This window comes from Apodemus sylvaticus, chromosome 5 (assembly GCF_947179515.1).
Source record: "Apodemus sylvaticus chromosome 5, mApoSyl1.1, whole genome shotgun sequence".
Taxonomy (NCBI): domain Eukaryota; kingdom Metazoa; phylum Chordata; class Mammalia; order Rodentia; family Muridae; genus Apodemus; species Apodemus sylvaticus.
In genome coordinates this window covers 115464824-115489463 of record NC_067476.1, presented here as the reverse complement: position 1 = coordinate 115489463, position 24640 = coordinate 115464824, and the positions used below count along the sequence as shown (strand labels likewise).

General features: G+C 43.6%; 2 pseudogenes; one reads left to right on the top strand and one right to left on the bottom strand.

Annotated features, from left to right (window-relative positions):
- Positions 1–1585: 1585 nt before the first annotated feature.
- Positions 1586–6204, bottom strand: LOC127684924 (high mobility group protein B2-like; annotated as a pseudogene).
- Positions 6205–6352: 148 nt separating this feature from the next.
- LOC127684923 (ubiquitin-conjugating enzyme E2 S-like) lies at positions 6353–9688 on the top strand (annotated as a pseudogene).
- Positions 9689–24640: the final 14952 nt, after the last annotated feature.

Genomic DNA, 24640 nt, shown 5'->3' with positions numbered 1-24640 from the left:
AAGGAGGACAGAGTAATGAGTTACAAAATGTATCATGTGTTCAGAGTTCTCTTGAGTTGTGTCCTTTTTTGTTTTCTAATCCTGGTACCCGGGAGCTCTTTGGAATTACTGTATAAAACCTGACAGGGAGGGAGGGGGATGAAAACTTGATGACGTAGGCCTTGAACTTGCAACCCTCCCCCCTTCAGCCTCGTAAACAGCTGGGATTCTAGGCCAATGCCACCAGGCTCTGTTCTCAATTGTTTTCTTTAATTAAAACTTCCCTGTAGTTTATTTTTGAGTCGGACATGGTGGTTTGTGCCTATAGTTTCAGAATTTAGGAGGTGGGGCCGGGACAAAGAGTTCAGTGCGATCTCCAGTGACATCGTGAGTGGGCTTGAGGCCAGCCTGGGCTACATAAGACCCTGACTCAAAAAATTAAATATAAGAGCTCGGTATAGTAACTGAATCATCTTTCTGTGACTGAGACAAAACAGATCGTCAGCTTAAAGGAGGAAAGGTTCATTTTGGCTGCTGATTTCAGAGGCTCCAGTTTACAGCTACTTGGTTCTGTGGCTTCTGGGCCACCTGGTCATGACATAGCTAAGGAGGTCTGTTCACTTAGTAGGAGCAAAGGGACAGGGCTAGCTTCCCCTCAAATGCAAATCTACAATGACTGAACCTCCTTCTTCTAGGTCTGAAGGCCCCACCTTCTTCTAAAGGTGACCAAGTCTTTAGCATACAGGTCTTCAGTGACATTCAAAAGCTAAACTACAAATGAGATGTAATAGTGCACCCTTCCTGCAATCCCAACACTCATGAGAGTAAGGAGAGTGAGACCAGCCTGGGCTACACAGCAAGAATCCGTCCCAGGAATAAAATAAGCAGTCAAGCCAAACAAGAGATCTCAACTATAACACTTTGATTCTTCAGAGGGTACTAACATTCCTTGAAGTTTATATATTTTATTTGTTTAAGTTGAGCCTCCTGTATATCAGAATGGCCTTCAATTATCTCTGTGGCCAAGATCAACCCTGAATTTCTGATTCTCCTACTTCTACTTCCTAAGCACTGGGATTGTATGTTTGTATCACTGTACCTAGGCAACTTTATTTTCATTTTGCAAGTATCTTATTACAAATTTAAATTTTTTTACTGGTAATACAAGTTCCCATGAAGTTTTTTTGCTACCATAAAAAATTAAAGAAACCATTAAATATTTAAAATCATTCAACATCAAAAGCTTTAAATCTAACTGTACATCGTATCCCCTGAAAAAGCCACAAAGTCTTTTTCAAAAGTATTTTCTCTGCCAAGTATCTCATCAGCTATACAAAAATCTGTTCAGCTTTTATACTGAAGCTAATGTCAAACTGCACTTGAATTTCACATTCTTAACAAAATAGTTGCCTAAGCACATACATTTTAGGGCAGCCATTATTCTACATCTTCCTCCTCTTCCTCCTTCCCCTCCCCCTTCCTCGTCCTCCTCGTCCTCGTCCTCCTCCTCCTCCTCGTCCTCCTCCTCGTCCTCCTCCTCCTCCTCCTCCTCCTCCTCCTCCTCCTCCTCTTCCTCCTCTTCTTCTTCTTCTTCTTCTTCTTCTTCTTCTTCTTCTTCTTCTTCTTCTTCTTCTTCTTCTTCTTCTTCTTCTTCTTCTTCTTCTTCTTCTGGTTCATTCATCTTCTTTGAACCTGTTGGTCTATCAGAACCCTTCTTTCCTGCTTCACCTTTGCCCTTGGTGTGGTATACAGAAATATCCTTTTCATAGTTCTCCTTTAGTTTAGCTGCTTTCTACTCATTTAGCTGTTTATCAGACAACATTTCACCCAATTTCTTTGCAGTATCTCCAATAGACAGGACTGGTGTTTACTGTTGATTTTTGGGCAATGTTAAGAGCAAATCAGGAAGAAGGCAGATGCTGGTAGGTTTTGGAGCTATAGAATCTTCTTTCTTTCCTTTCTTATCACCTTTGGGAGGAATATAGTTCTCCCCTTCCTTGTCATAACACGCTTTGTTGCTCTTGGCCAAATCTTTACACTTGGACTTTTCCATTACACACATGGTCTTCCATCTCTCAGAGCATTTCTTCAAGCATTCAGCGAAGGTGACCAAGGAGTCAGTGTGCTCCTTGTGCTCCTCCTGGCAGGTCTACACAAAGAAGAAGACACACAGAATGTTTTGCCCCACAGCTTGCCAGGATCTCCCCTGTAGATGGCAAGGGGTCTACCTTGCCTGACCTCTTTCCTCAGTGCTCAACAGAGATGCTTCCTCCCTCAAGTTCCAGCAAGAACTGGTTTATCACTACTAGCACAATCCCCAGCCTCTTGTTTTGCCATACCTAGGCAGCTTAATGAAGACTTCTCACAATATAAAATGCTGGAGCGATGACTCAGAGGGTAAAGGCAAGCCTAATGATCTGAGTTCAATCTCTGGGACCCACATGGTGGAGTATCTCAGTCAGTGTTCCATTGCTGTGAAAAGATACCATGACCAAGGCAACTCTGCTCAGAATAAAAGGAAGCATTTAGCTGAGGCTTGCTTACAGTTGCAATGGTTCAGTCTATTGTCATCTTGACAGGGAGAATGTTGGGCAGACATGATCCTGGAGAAGTAACTGAGAATTCAGCATTCAGATCCACAGGCAGCAGAACAGAGAGCCTCTGGGCTTGGAGTAAGGTTTCTGAAACCTCAAAGCCTACCCCAAGTGACAGACTTCCTCTAACAAGGCCACGCCTCCTAATCCTTTTCGAACAGTGCTGCTCCCTGGTGCTAAGCTTTCAAATACATGAGTCTATGGCAGCACTTCTTATTCAAACCACCGCCCAGAGGGGAAGGTGGGCTGTGTCAAAGTGAAACCATTTGGTCCTTGAAAACTGCCAAGAAATAGCCACTCATGGAGTAAATGTCTTTGCTGTAAATATGTCCTCACCAATTGCCCACACTCAACAGAGTTTGTGATGGCCCAGGTCCTGTTCATATCCCTGATATCACACATACAGTAAAAACCACCATAATTCAGAACATACAGTAGATTCGAATGAGCTGTGGAGTCTCAGTCAGCTTTCCTTGGCAGCACAGAACCCGCACTGCAGAGGAATGGCTGTGTCCACAACCAAAGCTGCTTTGAACCCACCGGGGCTTTCTAATGAGATCTAAGGCCAACCTTTGCCATGTCATCTTTGGCCAATTCATTGGTGTTCTTGAGATTGCTCCAGGGCAACCTTACCTTTTTCTGAGAGCTTCCAGTTTCCCTTATTTGCTAATAACTTACTAATCTCGACCAGTAGATCAGAGACTTTGGTGGATCTCACTGGCACTGACTACTGTGATGGCAGTTATCTGCTGGTTCATCTGGGGCTCGGTGTCTATATTTGTTTTTCTGTTTGTCTTTGTTTTTCTGTTTTGTAAGACAGGGTTTCACTGTATAGACCATGCTGGTCTCGAGCTCACAGATCCACCTGCCTCTGAGCTAGTAAAATTCCTTCCCACTGGGGAGAGACATAAACAGTGTCTCTCTTTCCTCTTCCTCTTCCTCTTCCTCTTCCTCTTCCTCCTCCTCCTCCTAAGGTCCCAAGGCAAACTGAGGTATGACTCCACCCAAGTTGATCTGGATGAGTTTATTAGGCTTATCACAGAGCAATGGTGAGTGGAGCATAGGTAATCTAACCTTAAAGTAGGAATGATGCCTTCCCCATGGGTTCATAGTTGGCACTTCTTCTCATTTTTCCCCACCCGTGTACTCTAACCTCTCCCAGAGCCCCTGAGGCCACATGCAAGTAGGGAAGAATTGCATTGAACTGCTTAGGAGGGAGGCATGATCTTTGATGAGCAGGCCCAGATGGACTCCTGTCGATGGTGGCAGTTCGGGTCAGAAAATAGTCCTCCAGGGTGCTGAGGTTAAAAGCAAGTGCCACCAGGCCTGGCTATCATTGGTTTTTGAGACAGGTCTTTGAGTAGCCCAAGATGGTCCTGCACTCACTGTGTAGCTGAAGCTATAGTGAGCTGCTCCCTGGCCTTCCCAGAGTGGAAGAGTCCTGAAGGCAGTGACTGTTCCCCATCTTCTCCCTGTAGTAGCACAATTGTGTTGCAGTCATGATAGTTTATAAATAACATACTCAGCCCGGCAGTGGTGGTACAGACCTTTAATCCCAGCACTTGGGAGGCAGAGGCAGGCAGATTTCTGAGTTCAAGGCCAGCCTGGTCTACAGAATTGAGTTCCAGGGCAGCCAGGACTACACAGAGAAACCCTGTCTCGAAAAACCAAAATAAATAGATAGATAGATAGATAGATAGATAGATAGATAGATAGATAGATAGATAAACAAACAAACAACATACTATCAAACCAAGCTCTCAGGTTACAAGTTTAAGAACTTGAATGGGTAAGCTATATGCATATGAAAATGGGTGTCTGGAGATCAGATGCAATGGGTTCGTGGAGCTAAAGTTATAGACAATTATAAGATGCCTGATGTGGATGCTGGGAACTGAATTTAGGTCCTCTAAAAGATCACTACATACTTTTAACCTCTAAGCCATCTCTCCAAACCCCCAGAAATTGTATTTGTAATAAACTTCCAGAGGCTACTGATTATTGACAAATTGGTTTTAAGAACCATTTTAAGAACTTTTTAAAATTAATTTATGTGGTCTGGAGAGATGGCTCAGCGGTTAAGAGCACTAATGCTCTTCCAAAGGTCTCGAGTTCAAATCCCAGCAACCAGATGGTGGCTCACAACCATCTGCCATGAGATTTGATGCCCTCTTCTGGAGTGTCTGAAGACAGCTACAGTATAATAAATAAATAAATCTTTAAAAAAATAAATTTATGTGCATTAGTGTTTCATGTGTCTGTGTAAGGGTGTCATATTCCCCTGGAACTGGAGTTACAGACAGTTGTGAGCTGCCATGTAGGTGTTAGGAATTGACCCTGGGGCCCCAGGAAGAGTGACTGGTGCTCTTAATCACTGAGGCATCTCTCCAGGCTCCCATTTTTAAGAACTTTTTTTTTGTTTGTTTGTTTTGTTTTTTTGGAGTTTTTGGTTTTTTTTTTTTTTGTTTTTGTTTTTGTTTTTGTTTTTGTTTTTGTTTTGAGACAGGGTTTCTCTGTATAGCCCTGGCTGTCCTGGAACTCACTCTGTAGACCAGGCTGGCCTCAAACTCAGAAATCTGCCTGCCTCTGCCTCCCAGAGTGCTGGGATTACAGGCGTGGGCCATCATTGCCCAGCAAGAACTTTTAAGTATAGAGTTTTCTAAGTATTTTTCTTAGCTTATTTTAATTTACTTTTATCTATTTATTTTTGCTTTCTGAGACAGGGTTTCTGGAACTCTCTATGTAGACACTAATTTTCTTAGTTTATGTGGACAGCTGCTTTCCCTTCCTTAAAAGTGGCTCTTAAACATTAGCATATGAGCCCCTGGAGAGCTGATTAAATTATAGATCTTTAGGCAAGGATAGTGTGCAGTGCCTGTTATCTCTGCTGTTGGGAGGTGGAAGCATGGCAGTCAGTAGTTCAAAGCCAACCTTGGCTACACAACAAGTTCAAGGCCAACCTGGTGTTCTGTTTGATGCTTTGTCAACTTGACAAACTCAGGTCAGCTGGGAAGAGGAAACCTCAAAGTGAGAAAATGCCTCCATCACCTCTGCTCTTTAGAGAAAATTTCCTGGCATTTCCTTGATTAATGGGCTGTGGGAAGGACAGCCCACTAAGGCTACCCACCCCCGGGATGGTGGTCCTTGGTTATTTTTTAAAAAGGCAAACTAGGAGAGCCAAGGAGCCAGAAGCAGCACTCCTCTATGGCCTCCAATTCAGATCACATGCCAGGTTCCAGCCTTGAGTTCCTGGCCCACCTTCCCTCAGTGATGGAGTGTGACCCGAGAGCTGTAAGCTAAAATGAACCCTTTCCACCTCAACTTACTTTTAATCATGTGCTTATCACAGCAATAGAGAGCAAACCAGAACACTGAAGAACACTGAGCTATGTGAGGTCCCATCTCCAAACCAAGCCACCACCAACTAAACCACACCCAGACATAAAGTAACTCTCACCCCCTTATCTCTGGCTCTCACCCCCAGAGGCTCTGATTCCGTGGTTAGAGAATATGTTTGTAACAAACTCCCAGAGACACTGATGTGGCCTGATTGACCATACTTTGGGAATCGCCACCTAAGCGCAGGCTCATGTGGCCTTACCGCTGTTGACATTAAGCCACCTTTCATCATGGAGCAAGTCTGGGATCTGTGGGTTAGGCAGTGGTATCACTCTGCTCACTAGATGCCAGAGGGAACAAAAACCTTTCAGATCCTCCCGGGTATCTTCTGGGAAATGAAGCTCCCTAATTTAGAACCACCTCTGTGACACAAGCGCATAATGCTAATTGTCTTTACCCTCCCCATTCCATCAAAGCAGGACCCTGTTTCCATATCCCAAGTGTCAAGTATAGGCCTACCAGATACCTGTACAGAGAATGAGAGGTGTAACTGAGTTGAAGACCTTTGATGATTTCCCCTGATCTCTTTCTTATCATTTTTTTTGGTTTGTTTGTTTGTTTGTTTTTGTCTCTCCACTATAAAGCACTAGACGTTTTTCACCTATTATCTTTTGTAGAGCTGGGTTTGTGGAAAAATATTGTGTAAATTTGGTTTTATCATGGAATATCTTGGTTTCTCCATCTATGGTGATTGAGAGTTTTGCTGGATATAGACCCTTGAGGACATGGGCACAGGGAAAAAGCTCCTGAACAGAACACCAATAGCTTATGCTCTAAGATCAAGAATTGACAAATGGGACCTCATAAAATTACAAAGTTTCTGTAAGGCAAAGGACACTGTCAAGTAGACAAAATGGCAACCAACAAATTGGGAAAAGATCTTCACCAAATGTACATCCGACAGAGGGCTAATATCCAATATATACAAAGCACTCAAGCACTCCAGAGAGCCAAATATCCCTATTAAAAATGGGGTACAGAGTTAAACAAAGAATTTTCACCTGAAGAACTTCGAATGGCTGAGAAGTACTTTAAAAAATGTTCAGCATCACTAGTCATTAGGGAAATGCAAATCAAAACAACCTTGAGATTTTACCTTACACCAGTCAGAATGGCTAAAGTTAAAAACTCAGGAGACAGCAGGTGTTGGTGAGGATGTGGAGAAAAAGGACTACTCCTCCACTGCTGGTGGGAATGCAAGATGGTACAACCACTCTGGAAATCAGTCTGCCGGTTCCTCAGAAAACTCAGCATAACACTTCCGGAGGACCCTGCAATACCACTCCTGGGCATATACCCAGAAGATTCCCTGGCATGCAGTAAGGACACATGCTCCACTATGATCATAGCAGCTCTTTTTTATAATAGCCAGAAGCTGGAAAAAACCCAGATGCCCCTCAAAGGAGGAATGGATACAGAAAATGTGGTATATTTACACAATGGAATACTATTCAGCTATTAAAAACACTGAATTCATGAAATTTTTAGGCAAATGGTTGTTGGATCTGGAAAATACCATCCTAAGTGAGGTAACCCAATCACAAAAGAACACACATGGAATGCAGTCACTGATAAGTGGATATTAGCTCAGAAGCTCTGAATACCCAAGACACAATTCACATATCAAATGACTCCCAAGAAGGAAGGAGAGTTCCCTGGTCCTGGAAAAGCTTAATCCAGCATTGTAGGGGAGTACTAGGACAGAGAAGTAGGAGGGGGTAGATCAGAGAACGGGCAGAGGGAAGAGGGCTTATGGGACTTTTGGGGAGGGAGGAACTGAGAAAGGGAAAATTATTTGGAATGCAAACAAAGAATATAGGAAATAAAAATAATAATAAAAAATAAATAAAGTTGACCTAGTTAAAAAAAAAAAAAAGCACTAGACAGAATCTTCCTGCTGCAACCAACTATAACCAAGAAAGACGGGGGCTGGTTCCCGGAGGGGAATTACATCAATGATACCATACAGGGAAAAGAAAAGTGTCTTACTTTTCCAGGAGCATGGAGTGATATTAGATTCCCCACCCAAGCCACACCCATGCCACCCTACCCAGGAGAAGAAGAGCAGATGGGTCCAGCATCTGCCTCTACCAGTGCTTATTGGCCCCTGGCATGGCCACACCTGGGACAGTCTGTGGAGATTGAGTGGTAGTGCATCTCAGTGAGCTAGTGTGAGTCCCTGAGCTTACGGCCCACCCAGGCTGCAGAACCATGCAGACAGTGCCCCTACTTCCAGGCTTCTCTGAGCCTCTACAGTGACACGGCCGAGCCTTTAGCCACAATACTCCTTAGGCAACACAACCAAAATACTGCAAGGTGTCAATTTCAGAGCCTGGGAAATTATGGAAAGAAGATAGGTTTGGCCAAGGTGCTGATGCCTCCTCATCAATAGCATCATGCTGACAGTTGGCTCCCCCAAGCCGTGCATCCTAGAGACCCAATAGCAAAGTCCAGGAGCTAAGGATTTGAGGACGCCTGCAGACAGGAAGTCAGAAAGTTTGCAGGATTGCCTGACAATCCATTATCCCTGCTTATGTTCATTTGACTGCCTTGAACTCCTACTGCCACTTAGCTCTAAATCTAGAGTGACTGATGAGGCTTCACTGTCTATCTAAGGTAACTGAAGAATAAACTGCCGCCTTTTAGATTGTTGTCCTAGACCAAACTTAAGTATGTTGCAATTTGTACCAACCAGGCCCTCAGGCCAGGTTTTATGGATGGCCATCTGGTAGGTGATGTCTTGCTCACTGACCTGTGGTGATTAGTAGTCATTATACTCTCAGGGCTGTGAGAAGGAGATTCTTAAAAGTTTTAGCACAGTAAGACTTTCCAGCTCACTGACAGTGTGGGTGTATTTTTACGATGTTTTCCTGGATTAGTTGTTTCTTTGAAAGAATGGGATAAAATCTGACAGACCTTGCCAGTGCAGCCAAGCGGGTATAAACTTTTGGACATTTTGTGGCCAGAGTACAAGTTAGTGTGGCATGGAGCTAGGCTGGAGGACCTCACTTGGGCCACAGCAGCCAGCTGTTGGAACCCCATCCCTGACGGAGCTCAGAGAAGTGCAGAAACTCCAACTAAAGAATCTACCTCTTTATACCATACATCTGGTGTACAAGAGGAGGTGATACTGATTTTGAAGCCACTTGGTGACATTAAGGTCTTCCCCAAAGAGGAGGTCCTCACTGACCTGCAGGTCACCATCTAGGGCCCTGAGGGGAATCCCTAGACCAGAGGTCTGTTCAGCACGAAGCTCCTACTAGGCAAGGATTTCCCTCCTCCCCACCCAAGGCCCATTTCCTGACTAAGACTTTCCACCCAGGTGTGGGTGCCAGTGGTAAGATCTGTGCCAACCTGTTCAAGAGGGACTGGACAGCTGAGCTGGGCATCTGACATGTGCTGCCCACTGAGTGCCCACTGATGCACCCTAAGCCAGAGCCTGCCCTCAAGGATGAGGGCTCCTGCTTTTGGAGAATTCTGAAGACTGTGCTGCCTGTGTCCTATCTGCTTACAGATCCATCTGGTGCGCAAGTAGCATCAGCAGGGCTGAAGCTACTGGGACCTCACCGTGGTGCTGTAGCCCCCTACACTGAGCCTATGACCCCAGGGGTCTAGGAGGGGCCAAAGATCCCATGATGAAAAAGCATTCAGGATAGCAAGGTAAGTTAGCAGCCAAGAAAATGTTGGACAGGATGCCAGCACTGAGGAGACTGTAGTGGGCTCCTCTTCTTTTTCCTTCCTTCCTATCTTCCTTTCTTCCCTCCTTCTTAACTTCCTTCCTTCCATCCCCCATTCCGCACCCACACACTTTGTGTCTAAGCTATTTAATTTATGGCTGGGTTGGGAGCAGAGACGCATCTAAACCTGGATTTGTTTTTCTAAGTAAATCTGGAAAAGAAAATAAATCAAGAGGCTGACAGAGCTAGCTTGTAAGACAGAGGAAAGCAGTGAGGGAAGAGAGCTTCAGCATGGAGGCAGCTGAGAATGCTCTGATCAGCCTGTCTCTCCCCGCAGAGGGGCTTTCTCTGCTCTCGCTCATGTGGTCCTTATGACCCCGCCCCTCCTGCAGATACCACCCAGTGTCTCATCTGTCTGATACAAGACTTTAGGCAAAAAGGAACTGAAAAGCTCCGCTTGGGTCAGCCAGTTCTGAGGACAGGCAAGGCTTGTGTATCCCGGAGGAGGAAGAAACAAGGAAACATTGCACTGACTATGATAGTTCCCCCAGTGGCAGATCTGAATCAGGGATTCGAGTGTTTGTTTGATAGAATTTAGAATCGGTATGGAAACAAGTCTCTGAGCATCTGTCTGGAGAGAGCATCTAAATCAGGGTACCTGAGGTGAGAAGATGCATTCTGTGGGCTGGAGTCTCAGACAGAATAAAATGGAGAAGATGAGCGAAGCACAAGCTTGTATCCCTTTCTGTCCAGATACAATGTGACCCGCTCTCTGCCGTGATGGACCGCATCCTTCAACTGTGATGGATCGCATCCATCAACTGTGAGCCAAAGTAAATCTTCCCTGGGAAAGTCGCCTTTGTCAGGTGTTTTTACCACAACAGTGAGACAAACAGCTAAGACAACAGGATCCAGCCTTACCTTCCTCCTTCCCCTTGAATACTGGTTGGGACTCTTTTTGTGCCAAGTCTCACACAAAAGGCAAAGAAGCCTACGGGATCTCTCTGTCCGTGCTGGCCATCCTCCAAGTAGCAAATGGATCCCAAGGGCAAATAGAAAGAAGGCTTTTCTTGAATCTTGAATAGAAGGAAGCAACAATGTAAGGACCCACAGTCGCCAGCAACTGCAAATGCAAGGAGATGGACATTCAGAACCTCCGGAGCATGGCGGCTTTGCCGACACACTGGCTTCAGCCCAACAGGAATGATGTTGAACTTCAGGTCTCCAAGTGTATTGGAATATAAGGCAAGCAGTTCCTGACTCAAAACACTCCAGTTAAAGTGTCTGACTGGCAGCCAGCATGTTATAACTGCTTCGGGTGTGAGGGAGACTTCACGCATGTGTATCCAGAGTGGGATGCTCTAAGAGATACTGATGTATTTACCTTCCTTCCACAGCTGTGTTTTGGCCGACTTGATGTTTCTTTTTGAGTCTGGAGTATGAAGTGTGAGTATATTTGTCAGTACCAGAAATTCACATTCGTGCAACCTAGGAGTTAGGACAGTAAAGCATCATTTTGAAGAGCTGAAGAAAAGTCTCGAGTATTCAGAAGCACCCGTGAACTTACCCAGCATCTCCATCATCTTTCATGCACACGTGCACAGCAAATAAGGAACCTTGGAAAGTTATTTGTACTTGTCCGTTCTAGTTCACATGAAGGAATGATGCCCACACACATACAGATAAATAGTTGTTCAAGAAAGAAACTACTTAGCACAAGCTAGACCTTCATTGGGTTTTCAAGCATAAGCTGTTAACTCACGATGAAGCTTCCCAGCTGAATTTGTAATTTTCCTTGGCTGCCTTTAGTGGAAAGATGATATTCAACAACAATCATGAGATTCTTCAAAAGCATATCATATGAACCATGACACGTGGTATGATTTATACGAGCAACTGTAGAGGCTAAAAAGATGACTCAGGGTTAGGAGCACTGGCTACTCTTCCAAAGGACCTGGGTTCGATTACCAGTACCATCATGGTGCCTCACAATTGTCTGTAATTCTAGTCCAGGGGATCCATTGGCCTCTTCTGTCCTCCCTGTATAATGCAGGCATGTGGCACACAGACATACATTTAGGCAAGCAATCATACAGTTAAAAATAATAGTAACTATGTAATAACATTACCAATTATTTGACTTAATTTTCTAGATGATGTTGATGGACAGTTGGTTTTTATGTACTACACGTTACTGGAAATTATTTCTAAGCAATCTAGAAGTAAATCTTATTTTAAGTATTCCACAAGAAGGGCTGGAGCGATGGCTCAAGGGTTAAGAGCACTAATTGCTCTTCTGGAGGTCCTCAGTTCAAAGCCCAGCAACCACATGATGACTCACAACCATCTGTAATGAGATCTGAAGCACTCTTCGGTATCTGAAGACAGCTACAGTATACTTACATATAATAAATAAATAAATCTTTAAAAAAAGCATTCCACAAGAATCTTATTATTAGGGCTGGAGTTAAGCTTAGCAGTTAAGAGTACTAACTGCTCTTCCAGAGGACCTGGGTTCAATTCCCAGCACATGTATGGGATTTCACAACTGCCTGTAACTCTAGGATCCAACACCCTCACACACTGTAGGCAAAAGACAATGCACGTAAAATAAAAATAAGTTTAAAAATAGTGTTATTATTAGAAATCTTGTAATAAGCTGGGCATGGTGGCACACATCTTTAACACTAACACTCAGAAGGCAGAAGTAGGTAGATTGTTTTAAGTTTGAAGTCAGTCTGGTCTACACAGTGAGTTCAAGGACAGCCGGAGCTATGTATAGACCCTGTCCCAAAAACAAACAAAACAAACAAGCAAAAACAAGAAAACGCATTATAATAAGTATGTTTTAAGTGAAAGAAAAGGAGATCTTTTTTGCATTCTTTTCTTTCTTTCTTTCTTTTGAGAATTATTTATTTATTTTATGTATGTGAGTACACTGTAGCAGTCTGCAGACACACCAGAAGAGGGCACCAGATCCCATTACAGATGGTTGTGAGCCACCATGTGGTTGCTAGGAATTGAACTCAGGGCCTCTGGAAGGGTAGTTGGTGCTCTTAACCACTGAGCCATCTCTCTAGCCCCTTATTTACATTCCTAACAGCAGTTTGAAAGATTAATTCATTCCATTAAATATTTTTATTAATTATTTGAGAAACTTACACAATGTATTTTGAAATATATAGATATACAAAGGAGCTTTTAAATACCTCTAAACATCAAGAAAAATAAAAATGGGACAGGGAACTAAACAGAAACTTCTTAAAATATGAATTACAAATGGCTGAGAAACTTGTTTCGGTATGTTCAACACCTTTAGCAATTAGGGAAATGCAAAGTAAACCTGCTGTGGGATTTCCCCAGTCAGAACAGATAAAAAAAAAAAAGGTGACAAGGGCTGGGGAGAAAGTGGAGAAAGAGGACCGCTTTTTTCACTGTTGATGGGAGTGGAAACTGGTGCGACCACTATGGAAATTGACGTGGGGGTTCCTCAGAAAGGTATAAGTGGATCTAGCCATGATCCAGTCAAACCACTCTAGGGCACATACCCAAAGGACTCTATATCCTACTACAGAGAAACTTGTTCATTCGTGTTTATAGATGCTCTATTCAGAACAGCCAGGAAATGGAAACAGCGTAGATATCCATCAACTGATGAATGGATACTGAAAATGTGGAGCATTTGCACAATACGCTATTATTTCACCGTTAAGAAGTACAAAATTTGTAGGTATACAGAGGGAGCTAGAAACAATACTACTGTCTGTAGTTCCAGTTCCCTAGAAGTCAAAAATGTCAGGTCTTTTCTCTAACCCAAAGGTAGAGTGGAGATGCCCAAGTGTGTGACCTCGCCTGTCTAGCCGGAAGTTGGTTTGTTTGGAGTCAAGCCAGTTCCTCCTTGCTCAGGCTTTCTCACTTTATCTTGCCTGGAGGGTTCAAGGGTAGCTGGCGGCACAAAGCTGCCATCTTTGCATTTTCAGCTTTTGGTTTTGTTATTTATTGTCTTTTGAGACAGTCTCACATTGTAGCCCAGGCTGATCTTGAGTACACTATATAATACTTCAGGCTAGCTTTGAACTTGTGACAATTCTCCTTCTCTAGCTCCCAATTTGTGAGACTGCAGGCAGGAGCCATGACGCTTGGCTCTTCCTCCCTCTCATGCTCTCCTGTGTAACATTGCTTTGATCCCACCAAGAGAATCTAGATTCATCTGTGAGTCTTTCACTCCCTTATCACCCCTGCCAAGACTCTTGTCACACAGAGGACATAAGTTCCAGAGGTGTGGGTGTGGTGTGTGTGTGAGGGCCGACTTCTGCCTGCCCTATCATTATTGGGATCATTTTCTTGACTCATTCACAGGTGGAGTAAAGGAACACCTTACATCATCCGAGGGAGACTCTGAGTCTGCTGATCGTTTTGCAGGAGGCACAAGCAGAGGAAGAGTGTTTGAGCAATTTACCAGCAGTACTTGGTCTTTTGAAGTCTGAACTTAGATATGGATGGTGGGTGTTGCCAAAAGCAGAAGAAAGGGGAGAACAATATAGTGATGGAAAAGGTCTTTGGGCTACATGCAAAGCTTGTTTTCAAAAACCCTTTTAAACTGAAAGCTTGGTTCTGGGAGTGGGGAGGCATGTGGACATTAGGGCCATGTGATTAGGGCCACATCAGATCCAGGGCTTATTCTCCAAGTACTTACTGCTTCATTGGCTTTCTCCTGTGCCTTGCTGCTGTTAACCTGAGGAGCAAGGCTCCTCTCCCATTCCTTGTAACTCCATTTTCCTTGCATTTAACATGTTCTTGAGGTTCAAGGAGGGTACATGGTTATCAAGGCATGGCTCTTTATCAGCAATCCTTACATTCTCTGTGCCAGTTCTGTATTAACAAAGGACTGCTTTACACTCTACGGTATACCGAGAGAAAGGACCTGCTTTAATCTTATTCAAGCTGTACAAACAGATTCAAAGGCTAGAAACATTTTTATTCTTATAGTACTTGTACTGGCTAGTTTTGTGTGCCAACTTGACACAAGCTGGAGTTAGCACAGAGAAAGGAGCCTCCCCTGAGGAAATGTCTTCAGGAGATCCAGCTGTAAGACATTTTCTCAATCAGTGATCAAGGGGGGGAGGGCCCATTGTGGGTGGTGCCATCCCTGGGCTGGTGGTCTTGGTCTATAAGAAATCAAGCTGAGCAAGCGAGTGGAAGCAAGTCAGTAAGAAATTTCCCTCCATGGCATCTGCATCAGCTCCTGCTTCCTGACCTGCTTGAGTTCCAGTCCTGACTTCTTTTAAATGAACAGCAATGTGGAAGTGTAAGCTGAATAATCCTTTCCTCTCCAACTTGCTTCTTGGTCATGATATTGTTTCAGGAATAGACATGCTGACTAAGACAGTACTTGAGAAAAAATTAAATGCATTTTATACCCAATGTTGCTCCTCACCTTGTATTTCCCAAGGTGGGCACAGTAACACCTGTCTTCTTTATCTTAGAAGTAACTGAGATTTCTCCTATCCAGAGGTGTCAAAGGCCCCACCCCCCCAGCCTTCTTGATGCTCACTGAACCTTATGGGGAGTAGCAGACATGTATTGTTTAGAGATGAACCTCAACCATCACTTACTGTGCTGGGCAGCCACAGTTTTTCATTCACTTCTGTTTACTGCAAAGAGAGATTTTTTTTTTTCCAATTAAGGCCAAGAGTAGCATTTGTCTAGCTTATATTGCTTTAATTTTGGTATTACGTTTTTATATATGTGGGCATGGGTGAGCCGTGGTATGCTTTCAAAAGTCATTACAACTTCTAAAATGAACTCCGGTATGATACTTACACCAGGAATGGGTGACAGGTGATGCTTTTTACAAACATCTGGAGTGAAGAGTAAGGTTTTCATTCATGACCTAGATACCGTCCATCCCTCCCTCTCTCCATATCTCTGTTTCTCACGCTGCAGGTCATCATCTTTGGTGGCTATGCATTTATTGCTGAATCTAAGTGAGAGTTTTCATTCTGTCCATTCATATTTATTGTTGGTATGTTGATAGCATTTGCCTAAGCATCTCCATCATTCCTTCACATCACCCTCCCACCTAGAAATGGAGTTTAGTTTTCAATTTGGGCTGAGTTACATAAATGGTTTTGTCTAATGGAACAAATAGGATGTAAAGCAAGGCTTGGAAAAATGTGTATGTATTTGATTATCTGTTGCTGGAAATTTTCTGCCATCTTGGGAACAAGCCCCTATTCTATACCCTCCATCTCCTTCATGGGTTCCCCCTGTCCATCCTGTCCTAGAATCAAACTAATTATCCTGAGTTGATGCAGATGATGAATTGGATTTTCTTCTCTCTCTCTCTCTCCCTCTCTCCTCTCTCTCTCTCTCTCTCTCTCTCTCTCTCTCTCTCTCTCTCCCCCTCTCCTCCTCCTCTCTCTCTCTCCTCCTCCTCTCTCTCTCCTCTTCCTCCCTCCCTCTCTCTCCCCCCTCCCTCCCTCTTTCCTTATCTCTCCCCCTCTCCCTCTCCTTCTCCCCCCTCCTGTCTCTCCTTCTCTCTTGTTTTTGTTTGTTTGGTTTGGTTTGGTTTGGTTTGGTTTTTGAGTCATAGTCTTACTCTGTAGTCCAGGCTAGCTTTGAACAAACTGCTAGGATGGCAGATGTGAGCTAACACATCTGAAATTGTTCCTCTTAAATTTGTCCTTCCAGATCCAATCTTTTCCTTTCTCCGTTCTATTCTGGGTCCTAGATGCTGTGCTCTGAGGTCTACTTTGATGGGCCTTATCTTCTGGCTTCCATTTTAGATTCAGTCAAAAAATGGTTCTGGTGGCTGGGCAGTGGTGGCGAATGCCTTTAATCCCAGCACTTGGGAGGTAGAGGTGGTGGATTTCTGAGTTTGAGGCCAGCCTCGTAAACAGAGTGAGTTCCAGGACAGCCAGGGCTTGGAAAAAACCCAAACAAACAAAAACAAAAACCAAAACAAACAAAAACGGTTCTGGTTGAGAGGAGGAGTAAGACTATAGAATTAGTCTTCTGAGTTTCTCCCTACAGATTTCTATAGCTTGGCTGTCTGTGTCCTGCTGGAAGCAGGACAACATAGAGGTCACTGCTTTCTTTATCTGTAACTGTGGCTTCCCAGTATGCCTTTAGGTTTAAGGGTATAAATAGTTCCCTGCTCTTGCTAGCCCCATTGCACTGAACTATCCAAACTGCTTTCCCCTAATCATCACACACCATTGTAAAAGATCGACGAAATTCTCAACCACCTCATTTTTGTGTGACACATCCAGGATACTAATTAACACTTGTATTATTTAAAGGAGTCCCTGCCATCTCTAAAAGACAAGCAGCTTTAGGATGACCACTGGATCAACAACTTTAGGCATCAGAGCATACCATGTACCTTTTGATAAGGGGTCATCTATGGACTATTCTATTTTGAATGGACCATGTAATCCCAATTCCTTCCCAAACTATCAACTACCACCTCTCAAGAGGTCAAGCATCAAGAACACTTGGTTCTCTTTTCTTCAAAAACATCATGTTGTCAAGGCTGACAAACTCCAGGAGCCCTGCTGAATTGCTACATGATGGACTTAGATGACCCGTTCTTTCCTGACCTTTCTCCCAGATCGGCACTCTGGGTACCTGCCTCTTGGCATGAAATATGCTGTGGCTTGGCCAGAGGTGACTATCTATCTGGCTTCTGTCCCATGTTTCCCACTCCCCTGTGGAATTTAGATAACATAATACTTAACACCTTTAGATTTCCTTCTCTAGACCCCTAGTATTACCACATACTTTCCCTGGCATCTGAAGGCAGTTGGGGTTCTTAGAAAAAGAAAAGAGGAAAGAGAACTAATTTTAACATCTATGTGTTAGGCCTTTCCTATGAATTATTTCAGTTACTAGTGTTGCATTAAAAGGTACCACCAAGGAAAGATAACCACTTAATTCTTCTGGAATATGTTGTGCATCAAGGTTTCAGACAGGAAGGAGTAAGAATGATTTGTCTCTGCTACTTGATGTCTGGACCTCAGCTAGAAAGACTTGAAGCTGGAAGGGACTTTATAGGTGCAGAGAGGTTGTGGTGCACTTCAGTTTTTTTTTTTTTTTTTTTTGTCTTTAAGGATTTATTTTATTTATAGAGTACACTGTCGTTGTCTTTAGACACTCCAGAACAGGGCATCACATCTCATTACAGATGGTTGTGAGCCACCATGTAGTTGCTGGGAATTGAACTCAGGTCCTCTGGAAGAGCAGTCAGTGCTCTTAACCACTGAGCCATCTCTCTAGCCCTGTGCTACACTTCTTTAATCTCTGCATGTGGAAGGTAGAGGCAGTTAGAGGCCAGCCTGATCTACTGAGTGACTTCCTGGACAACCAGAGTTACACAGAGAAACCCAGCCTCAATAAACAAAACCAAATTAAGACATGGATCAGTGGTTAAAAGCATTTACTGTTCTTGTAGAGGTCCTGAGTTCAGTTCCCAGAACCAACATGATGACTTAACAACCATTTGAACTTCAGTTCCAGGAGCTTCAGATCCTCTTTTGACCTCTATGGGCACTGGGAATGCACAGGATGCACGTACACACATGCATACAAACCACTCATATACATACAATAAAATAATCTGAAAAATGGGTGTGGTGGCATATACCTATAATCCAATATATAAGAAGAGGTAGAATCAGGTGATCAGAAGTGCAAGGTCATCCTCAGTTACATAGTGACTTCGAAGTCAGCTTGAGATACACAAGTTGCTGACTCTATCCATAAGAAAGGAAAAAAAGAGGTATTTTCATTTTACAGATGAAAAAATAAGAAAAAGTAAATAAATGAGTTTTTTTTCCCCAAAGAGAACATGGCATGTATAAGAGTAGATTCTGACCACAGGAACCTATTTACCGTGTCAAGGATATAGATGTTACATGTGGATTTATGTTCAAATCAGACTGTTTCTACTTAAAAGCAAAGCATATAAGTAATTAAAAAATTAACCTTTTTTTTCTTTTATGTGTATTGGTGTTCTGCCTGCTTATTTTTTCTGTGTACTTTGTACATGCAGTGACAACAGATGCCAGATGGGAGTATTGGGTCCCTTGGAACTGGACTTAGAGATGGTTGTAAGCCTCCCTTTGTGTGCCAGGAATTGGTCTGGGTCCTCTGCAAAAACAACTAATGCTTTTAACTGATGAGCCATCTCTCCAGTCCCAAAAGTATGTAATCTCAAAAGCAAGTTTATGCCTTAACTCTACTGTCAATAAATCTACATCTCAGTTCTCCCCTGGTTTCTTCAGGGTAGAAATTTAGACTATCCAAATTTATATTATCCATATACCTTCCTTTGGAACTTGCAACTCTGACTTCAAGAGAGAGATTCTGAGGCTGGAGAGATGGTTCAGCAGTTAAGAGTGTGCTCAGCAATTTGAAAGGACCTGAGTTCAGTTCCTAGTACCCACATCAGGCACTCATAGCCACCCATAACTCCAGCTGATATCTTGAGATCTTCTGGTGCCTCTGGCCTCTGAAGACATCTGTACTCAGGCGCGCGCGCGCGCGCGCGCGCGCACACACACACACACACACACACACACACACACTATTCTTTGAAATAAAGATAAGTTCTGTGTCCCTACTCCATGAACTATTGGGCTTCTAGCCACAACTACAAAATGAATACAGGGAAAGGATGCTCTGGGGTCTCCAAAGTTAGTTCATAAAAACCCACTACCTGGCTTTCAGTCAGCTGGCTGGAGTCCTCTTACTCTGTCCAGATAAGAATGATGGGTAGGTGAAACATTGCCAATGCTGGCCGTCCTGGGCCCTTGAGAGCCTAGGGCCTAGGAGAAGTTCAGGCAGACCCAGAGGCATATAGCTCTAATCTAAAAGTTAGGGGACTATTGCTCCAGGCTTTAGAAACTTGGCTTCCCAGCACTCAGCTTGGAAGGTTATTGTTCTTTGTTTTAACTACAGTAGACCTGGCACCTGGCAAATCTCTTATAATCCTCAGCTTTCAGGAGCAGTAGTGCATGGCATCAGAGAGCAGGAAGTAGAAACAGACACCATTAACTGTCTGTTTTTCTTTCTCTCCTTTTTCCCTCTTCCTCCTCCTTTTTTTTTTTTTTTTTTTTTTTTTTTTTTTTTTTAAGACAGCGTCTCACTCTGTAACTTTGGCTGGCTTGCAACTTTCTCTATAGACGAGGCTGGCTCCAAACTCACAGAGGTCTATTTTGTTTCCTGAGTGTTTGGATCAAAGGTGTGTGTGCCCCACGCCCACACCTAAAAAGGTAGGGTCCTATCGGGTAGCTTTTGCTACTTGCCTCAGGTCTTGGGACGCTCAGCTTTCCAGCGACACATGTGTTAGGTCTAAAATGGGATCTCCACCCCTTAACCACAACAAGCTCTTGGGCCTGGCATATTTGAAAATTTGGACTTTAAGACCTGGAAGTTCCCTGGAAGTCCCAAGGCAAACACTTCCTTGTCTTTAAAACACTCTACTCTGCTCTTCCTCATTCCTGGGATGGCTGATCAATCTCTCATCACTATGGCTACCACTATGTGATTGCCGCTATAGTGCTGTTCTCTGTGTTGGCTACTTTCTAGTCACTATTGTTACTATTGACACTGCAGTGCTCTGGGGGGTTTATTGTTAACATTAATAGTTTTTTTAAAGATTTGTTTATTTATTATATGTAAGTATGCTGTAGCTGTCTTCAGACACCCCAGAAGAAGCTGTCAGATCTTGTTAGGGATGGTTGTGAGTCACCATGTGGTTTCTGGGATTTGAACTCAGGACATTCAGAAAAGCAGTCAGAGCTCTCAACCACTGAGCCATCTCATCAGCCCCAACAGTAACAGTTTTTAACAATACTCTAATAGCACTAAACTCCTGCACTAGTCCCTGGCAAAAGGTGAGTCTCTCTGATCAATTTCACATGCTTTGGGGAACTGTACTGTGAAGGAGCCTAAACTAACTTATGCAGAAAGAACACACCAAGAAGCTCATGAGGAAGAAACCTAGTTCTGGAAGCTATGAGGCCCTAAATCAAAGCACTGGAAGATTTGGAGTCTAACGAGGGCTTGCCCTCTGGCTTATAGAGAACACCCACTATCAGAATCTTCTTTTTTTTGTTTTGTTTTGTTTTTGTTTTTATTTGTTTGTTTGTTTGTTTGTTTTTTGAAATGGGTTTTCTCTGTGTAGTCCTGGCTGTCCTGGAACTCACTCTGTAGACCAGGCTGTCCTGGAACTCAGAAATCTGCCTGCCTCTGCCTCCCAAGTGTTGGGATTACAGGCGTGCTGTTGGGATTACAGGCCTGGGCCACCAACGCCCAGCTCAGGATCTTCTCTTAAGACTCACACTAGCTCTCTGAGGCCACATTTAAAAGGAAACTAATTCCACCCATGAGGGTGAAGTCCTCCATCATCTCCCCAAAGCCTCATTTAACAATGTCATCACATCAGTCAAGTTTCTATAGAGGAACTGGGGGTGTGGGGGAGGGGGATGCACAATATATGCATAAGCCTAACTTAAGGTTCAAATTATTTAAAACATTGTTTCAGTTCAAGTTCTCTCAAAAGCAGACCCTGAAAGTTTTAGGTGTATATGCTTTGCACAGGTGGTGATTTCTGAATGCTTGGATAAGCAAGGATTTATCCCTGAATGCAGGGATAAAGCAAGTATGTCTGCAACTGTCTCTCAGATTCTTGGGAGACAGTTGAAATGAGGAAAAAATTATTTTGGTTTTAGAGGTTTCCATTGTGGGCAGGTAGTGAGGCAGATCTAGGAGGAGGAACCTGTGGCAGGGGAGACTAATGGCCTGTGTCAGCCAAGAGATGGGGAGACACAGGGGAGGACACAGGACAAAGCATCCCTTTCCAGACCGTGCCTCTTTGACCTACTTCCTCCAACAGGTCCCGCCCCCACACTCCCACTTCCTCCAATAAGTCCCGCCCCTCCCTCTGAATAATAACAGCTCATTACGTCTGGATCCAATCACTTCCCAAAGCTCATTAGCTGTCAACAAAGCATTCAGGGGACACTGAAGATTCAAACCATAAAATAAGTCACAGCTAAAGGTAGCCTGGGTTCATTTCCCTAGGGACCCTCTGAACAACTGGATGGAACATGACTCAGGACCACCATATTGAAGAGGGGGGTAGTGGGGTTTATACACTGGATTGATTGATTCAATGCCTATGAAGTACTAATCCTCGATGTGGCTAAGTACTAAGCCTCGAGTGGCCCTTAAAGGAAGTAATTAGGTCAAGTTAGGTCATAGGGTGGAGGGTAGGATTAGTGCTCTTGTGGTGAGCTCTTGGTGCCGCCTTCTAGGAATTTGGCAGGAATTTGACTTTGGGCTAGAACAAGAAAAGTAGGCTCAGAACGAATAAAAGAGGAATGTGTTCTCTGTATCTTGGTGAATCTTGTTAAGATTCTGAAAACAGTAATCATGGGACCTTTGTTTATGTTTCGGTTGTTCCTTAACTACTCTGTTTATGTTTTGTTTGTTCCTTGACTACATTGTTTATGCCTTAGGACTGACCATATTCTTTGTATATACATAGAATGGCATAAAAGCAGAGTAGGAAAAAAATAAACTGGCTTCAGCCTCAGCACTGGCCGAAGTCATGTTGTCTAATTTTCTTTTGTAGGACCTCCTTTTGGGGAGACCCCCCACTCCATTCTCGGGATAGCATACACCCAAGGAAATGCGAGAGACCGACTTGATGCAAACGCAAAGAGCTCTGGGCCGACACGTATCTCACACAGGAGACAGAGGAGTCGGCCCTGAGGATCAAAAGTTAGGGGTTTATATAGAAAAAGTCAGGGAGGTTGTCGGGGGGGGGGGGGTATGGCGTGGTTTCACATGATTTGCTGATTCAAACATTGGCGGGGGATTCTGGCTCGCAGGGTGGGTTTTTTGGGCATACACGCAGATTGGGCTGTTAGCAATGTAGGAGTACGGTTTATTTTTGTTAGCAGGAAGGTCACTTTGACATTAGTAAACTGCATCCAAGGGACAGGAGACAGGAGACTCCAGTCCAGATAGTGTATGACCCATAGGAGTTTTCCTAGGCAAGCCCCTTATCTTTTATGGCCCGTCTGTTTGTGGAATGGCTCAACCATAACCTTGCTTCAAGCTTGTCTGGCGTGCCCAGGCTCTAAGTCTGGTTGCTGCCTCAACTATGGATTCTGAAAAGTCCCAACACCCTTCACTTTTTCTTTTCAATCCTCCCTACCTCCCCTCAAGACCCTGTTGACTGACTGAGCTGGCTTGGTCATGTTCGTATAAGAGACAATAGAGTTTATTCCCCGTTGGTCTCCGTCCACCTCTCTCCCTTTCCCCTTCTCCTTATCCCTCCTCTCCCTCCATGCATTAAAAAAAAGGCCATGTGTGGACACAGTCAGAAATCAGTCATCAGTGCAAGCCAAGAGAGAAAGTTCCATCACCAGATACCACATCAATCAAGATGTTAACCTTGGACTTCGACATTCCAGAAGTGTGAGAGAGTAAGTTTATTAGCTAACAGTCTATGGCACTTTGTCAAAGCAGCCCAAGGAACCCAACACAGCCACCCCTCTGGAACTGAGGGGAAAGTTTGAAAATATTAGTGAAATACTGATGTATCTTTAAGTCATTAGTGAGTCACCAGCAGACTAAAGAAGTATTTCCCAAAATTTTAGACTGAGGCAGCCCTTCAAACTGAATATGTGCTTGGACCTGTTTTCCCCTTGGAGCTGTCCTTAGATGGGAAGTAACAGCTGTAGAACTGAGCTGTGGTTTTGTGGTAATCTCAAAGAGTAAGGGACACTGTATCAGCACTGAAAAAGGAAAAGAGGAAGGAAGGAAGGAAGGAAGGAAGGAAGGAAGGAAGGAAGGAAGGAAGGAAGGAAGGAAGGAAGGAAGGAAGAAAGGAAGGAAGGAGAGGGAGAGAAGGAGAGAGAGAGAGAGAGAGAGAGAGAGAGAGAGAGAGAGAGAGAGAGAGAGAGAGAGAGAGAGAGAATGTCACTGCCCCGGGTGATGATTCTGATCTTCCGTTTGGCTGGGACCAAGCTACCTTTTCAGAGTGAACAGTGAGTGAAGCCAAGTTCTTGAAGGATTAAAGCTGGTCCACATCACTGGAGTAATTTAAGGAAATGCTTTTTGTTTTTTAATTTAATGTTTATATAACATCTTATTATGTTTCCCTGGTTATTTCTTACAATCCTGTTTTGGCCCCACAAGTGCTGGAATCATAGACAAGTGTAGCCACATAGTCTAAAAAAGCTAAAGATCTAATTTGGACTACAATTAAAGTGGTTTGTGTTACCTTCAGATGACAGTGGAAAGGAACAGAAACCTTCTGTGGGAAAAGATGCCTTCATCAGGGTCTCAAATGATTCCCATGTATGAATTCCATGTCAGCACACAAAAATAATGTCACACAGAGGAACTAAAGTGTATGAACAGAAGCAGACCTATAAATATTTGCAATATACATTATCAATCATAAGAAAGAAAACAATTTGTTTTCTATGTTTAAAGACACACACACCTTGAAAATGCTACTACAAAAGCCTAGTATGGTGCCATGCACCTTTAATCCCAGCACTTAGGAAGCAGAGGCAAGTGGCTCTGGAGGAGACTGAAGCCAGCCTGACCATGCACAGCATCCCACACCAGGCAGGGATGCATTATGAGTTCCTATTGTAGGGTATAATATCATGACAAGAAACAGAACCCTGATAGCACATGTGGGAAAGGTCTAAACAAAGTCTTAAGTGGAGGATATGTTATTATTCTGCTTGATCTGTCATAACAAAATACCACAGGTCATATGCCCTAAAGGATGCAGATTTAGGGCTGAGGGTGTAGTGTGGTTTGGACAGTACTTTGCTACGGTGCACAAAGCCCTGGCTTGTTGTCTAGTACCTCTTAAAACTGGCCCATGCTTGTGATCTGAACACTTAGGAGTTGAAAGTGGGGAAAGCCTGAAATTCAAGGACATCCTCAGCTACA